Source organism: Tamandua tetradactyla, chromosome 12, assembly GCF_023851605.1.
Source record: "Tamandua tetradactyla isolate mTamTet1 chromosome 12, mTamTet1.pri, whole genome shotgun sequence".
Classification (NCBI taxonomy): Eukaryota; Metazoa; Chordata; class Mammalia; order Pilosa; family Myrmecophagidae; genus Tamandua; species Tamandua tetradactyla.
The window spans coordinates 47,938,776-47,944,194 of record NC_135338.1 but is presented as its reverse complement, the minus strand read 5'-3'; the positions used below and the strand labels follow the sequence as shown (position 1 = coordinate 47,944,194).

The window sequence follows — 5,419 nt, the reverse complement described above, 5'->3', positions numbered from 1 at the left end:
ACCCAAAAGAATATTATACAACTGTTGAAAAGAATGATATAGGTATGCATATCATCAGCATCTGCTGATTGGAAACAATTTCCAAGATATATTATGAAGCAAAAAAGCACGTTTCAGAACAAGGTATATTATTGCCAACTTTTATTTAAAAGAAAGATAAAAGAAAACTCTTGGCTCTATCTTTAACTGTGTGCCAGTTTAAAACTGTTTTGTACCCCAGAAAAGCCATGTCCTTTAATCCTCATTCAATATATTGCTTGTGGGGTCTTTTTGATTGTCTTCATGGAGATGTGAACCACCTAATTGTGGGTGGTAACTTTTGATTAGATGGTTTCCATGGAGATGTGTCTCCATGCGTTCAAGTTGGGGTTGCTTATTGGAGCCCTTTAAGAAGGAACCATTTTGGGAAAAGGTTTAGTGCTGACATAGCCCACACAATAGAGACCTTTGGAGATGCAGAAGGAAAATATCCCTGGGGAAGCCTTATGGAATGAGGAGAGAAATTAGCAGATAGCACCACTTGCTTTTCCAGCTGAGGGAGGTGTTCCGGATAGTATTAGCCTTTCTTGAGTGAAGGTAACCCCTTGTTGGTGCCTTAATTTGGACATTTTCATGGCCTTGGGACTGTAAACTTTCAACTTAATAAATTCCCTTTCTAAAAGATGCTCCTTTTCTGGAATATTACATTCCAGCAACTTTAGTAATCTGTCTATTCATCTATCCAACCAGCTATCCATCCACCCACCTTTCTTTATTGAATATGTGGTAGTTAGATTCAGTTGTCAACTTGGCCGGGTGAAGGTACCTAGTTCTGTTGCTGTGGACATGAGCCAATGGTACGTGAAGCTCATCTGTTGCTCAGTACATCTGCAGTCGACTAAGAGGTGTGCCTGCTGTAATGAATGATGTTTGATTTAATTGGCTGGTGCTTAAATGAGAGAGCTCAACGTAGCATAGCCCAAGCAGCTCAGCATTCCTCATCTAGCACTCACAGCTCAGCCCAGGCCTTTGGAGATGCAGAAAAAAATCACCCGGGGGAAAGTTATTGGAACCCAGAGGCCTGGAGAGAAGGCCAGCAGAGACCATCCTGTGCCTTTCCACATAAGAAAGAAACTCAGTTGAAAGTTAGCTGCCTTTCCTCTGAAGAACTAATGAAATAAATCCCAGTTTATTAAATGCCAATCCGTCTCTAGTGTGTTGCATTCTGGCACTAGCAAACTAGAACAGAATACATGTAGAATGCATGTAGAATTTGGGCTTTTTGAAGGAAGCTCAAGACCACTTAACAATGGCTTTCTTTGATGAAGGGGATTGTGAGGCTGGGATTCACTGTGCACTTTTTTATGGTATCTGACTAGGTCCCATTAATCATGAATGATTTCAAACAATAGATTTCCAAGGTCTCTTCCTACCTACTAGTCCTGAGAAGGTCCTCCCAATTGCACTGTGACTACTGGTATTTTCCCATTTTCCACAAGGCAGGTTAAGTGATATACTCATTGCTTCATTTATACCTAGTAAATTGTATTTATCCCAATAAGGAACTGGAAAGCAAAGCCAGATACAGACCAGTTATTACCTTCTTAAAAATCCTTCTTCACACATTTCTATTTATATTATGGCTATTTAAAAATGTAATTTTTTGAAGAGTATTTTGTTAAACCTAATTGTGATTCTTGCTCCAGATTGAATTCTCATCTTTACCCGGTGGCAATGTATTTTTCCTCAAGTATAATCAAGGATCCTGCCAGAACACAGATGGTACAAGTGTGTGGGAAGTTATTTCTTTTGTTTTTCATAAAGAATAACATAAAAACGTAAGGCAAAAATTTTACTACAATGCCATCAACTTCTATCTGCTGTCTTATAGCTGACTGGTTGCTCATGTTAGTCTATTATTATTTCAGACTCTTTCATCTTCTTTAACTTGGCCTGTGGGTTACTGAGAAATAAACTAGTCACATCATTACCATTTGCCATTATTATGTTTGTGTGTATCTGTGGGTATATTATGTATTATAAAAGCTTCCATAATCATCTAGCAAAGTTTCATAACGTCAAATAAGTAGGACCATCCTGGGACAAAAAATCAACACGGACCCCTGCCTACTTGTGCTCCTCTGAACTCTCCACTATGTATTGAAGGTGCTGATGGCAGCTGGCTATGGACACCTGTCTTCATCTACATGGAACTTTCAAGTGACCACTGGTGCATGCTTAGCCAGTGAGCAGGGGAAGCAAAAAAAAAAAAAAAAAAAAGCTGGGGTCTTAAAGCCCAGAAGCAGCTCTTGACCAATGACAGGTCTTTTGCAATTCCTAATACCCAGCTCTTTTTCCCTTCCATGGGGATGACTCTGAGGTGCGCATTGTACACTGGCCCCCATTTTTCACTAGCGAGATTGAACTCCCATTGCCCACAGTGGTAACTTGGATGGTGATGCATCCTTTAATGGCTTTCTTCCCTCCCCTGTCTCATTTCCTCACTCTCTCCCTTAACAGTTCCAGCGACAACTCCCAAACAAACTACTTATACTAACATCCTTGTCACAGGATCGTCTTCTCAGAGGTCCCCAACCAAACTCCTCTCTACCCATCCCTTCAAATTGTACCCTTCCCTGCCATCCAAACAAACAAATAAAAGTAATGACAAATACAGTCTATTAAATACTCCCTGACTCCTCCTTTACTCAAATCTCTGTTTTGTTTGAAACGGAAAGATGTGCTGGTCAGTGAAGTTTTCTCAGTGATTCATGCTAGAAACTAAAGCAGAGGTATTTCTCGTGTGAGAAACATTAATACCACGAGAGGACCACCTACTGCCTCGGAAGAAACGGAATCCCAGTTTGAGTGGTGTTGGCCGCTTTTGTAGTGAGAACCCACCCAGACCTTTGCTGGGAAGATCCTCCCTAAAATCAGGTTCATATTTCAGCTCTTAGTGGCTTACTCCTAAACTGTAAATTTCTCCTGTTCTTTGAATCTGGCCTCCAAGACAATGCTTTTAAAACGCAGCTTTTGTGATGTGAAATTTCTTCTCTTCATCTGAGGGGATATTCAGGCAAAAAAGAAAAAGGCCAAGTCGGTTTTCTGAGAATATCTTTCTACAGTGATTTATTTACCTGGAAAAGGCTTAAGCTCAGATATCGTTTCTGGTTCTCGTTGTGGCCTCTCTGAGTGAAGGGGGATGGAGGGTCACAGGACGTAGCCCTATGTTTACCCAGTGGGTCCAGTCTCTCTGTGGCTTGTGTTCTGTGCATAGTAAAGACTGATATTTGGTGCAGGGAGTAAGCCATGGAATCTGGGGAAGGCTAACACAGGATTCAAAGAGAATGGGCACTTTAGTATGTCCTGACCCCTTGGGGAGAGGGCATCACGTGTGGACCAACAAGACATTGCCTAGGTAACCCCAAGGAGGCCCTGCTACCTGAGTACTGGCTGTGAAGAAGCAACTAAGGACTCTTGCAAGTTTTAGATATTTGTTTTTAAAACTCCTGCTCAAGCCACACCCAACACTGGACACACATTTGCCTGCCAAGGTCCTTATCAGGGACACATTTCTCCAGAGAGCTTCACTCAGCAGAAACTCTTGGTTGGGAAAGCTGGCATTCAGCATGGCTAATTAGACAAGACCCTTCAGAAAGCTGGCTCAGGTGGCGCAGAAGCTTGCTGACCTGTAGCTATATAGGGGAGTATCTTCTCCTCTCTCTTGAGTTCTATCTTCAGATTTTAGAATCTTTGCACCCTGACAACTATTTTGGGATGAAAATGACTGAACCTGAAAGCTCTACTATATATGTATATATATATATTTTTTTAAAATAATTTTTAAATTAAAAAAAAAATACCCAAAAACACCAAACAAATGCAAACATTCTTAACTTTTGATCATTCTGCTCTACCTATATAATCAGTAATTCACAATATCTTCAAAAGCCCTACTATATTGCCATGGCCCAAACATGAGTGAATATGGCTGTTGTGTGATGAGGTAGGGATGTGGGGGTTTGGGGGTGTGGTGGGATCTAAGTGAGAATCAGAGATGCTGTATTGCCTGGGGATTTTAAATCAAGATGCACCCCCCCTCCTTCAACCCTGATGCCTGCCTGTGTATGAGTGGGAATGAGTCTCTGTGTGAAAAATGAAGGATAGGAGGGAATTCTCACTCTGACAAGGATAAATTGCCTCTGCCACCCTTCTCTCTCCCCTGAGCCCTCTCCTGTTGTTTGGAAGTATGGAAAGGTGAGCACAGTGTATTCCCTTCAGGAGTGGTGGGCTCATTTGTTGATTTGAATCCAGTAGCTTAAATACATGCTCCCACAGGGGCCCCCTGGGCGGCTTTCAAGGACCTTGCAGCTTTGTACCTTCACACTGGTGGCCTGTGCTTTGACATGTTTGTATTCTTACTCTCTTGGTAGTTTCTTGCTTTTCTGTTTCTTTAACAGGTAAGTTTTCTGTAACAATGAACAAGCAGAAGCTGGATTAGTTTCAGCTTTGTATTTGTAGATGGCTAGAAACTACACTGGCCTTCCTGTTCCATGAAAATACAGATGCCTCAAATAGACAAAATAAAGCAGAAGTCAAGAGGATCTGTGAAGAGAGCTAGCTCTACAGAGCACAGGTTTTCTATTTTGCTCTCTTATCACAATGGCCTTGGCATAGTTCATATTAGCCAGAGGAGGCAGGAGAGTCTAGTGTTAAGGACATGGGCTCTGCCAGCTATTTAACTTTGGGCAAATATTTAACTTCAGTTTCCTTATTTGTAAAATGGGGATAATAATATCTTTCATGTTGGGTTGTTGTGAGGATTAAATGATATAGTATGTAATAAAAGTACTCAGTGAGTGTTTGCCAATATTAGCTTTTCTTTTGATTTCTGTCTTGTCACATAACATGTTTTAATTAATTCTTATAACAGCTCTATAGGGAGTGGTGTGTCTCCTCCACTTCTCCTTTCTCCTTTTCTAATAGGCATCTCATAAGTGAATGTCACAGGGCACCACCGGGCATCACTGGGCACTGCTGACATCATGGAGAGTCACAGGGCATCATTGGGCATCACAAGGTATCTCTGGCAATCACTGAGCATCACAGGCAAGTAAAGGTCAAATTTGAAGCTTTCTCTTCTTCACTCCAAATTCTGGTATTTTCCCATTATGCCATCTATCACTAAGGCATATATATCTACACCTACACTTGTACCTATATGTACACATACAAAATCAGTATTCTTACTTCACATCTATGGTGAAGAAAAGGAATAAAAGGGTATTAAATTTGAATGCCTACTATGTACTTTAAAGAGGAGAAAATCGACTAGAGAAAAGTCAGCCTTGGAATTCCATGATCAAAGAAAACCAAATACTAGGAACTTTGGCCAATGAGAAGAGTGTGGGTTAATGTATACCAGATGCATATTTGTGGA

General features: G+C 41.0%; 1 long non-coding RNA gene across 1 annotated transcript; it reads left to right on the top strand.

Moving 5' to 3' along the window:
• Positions 1-3,743: 3,743 nt before the first annotated feature.
• On the top strand, positions 3,744-5,082 carry LOC143651502 (uncharacterized). Its single transcript, XR_013159994.1, has 3 exons — positions 3,744-3,792; positions 3,909-3,985; positions 4,966-5,082. It is a non-coding gene; the product is annotated as an uncharacterized LOC143651502 (long non-coding RNA).
• The last annotated feature ends 337 nt before the right edge of the window (positions 5,083-5,419 follow it).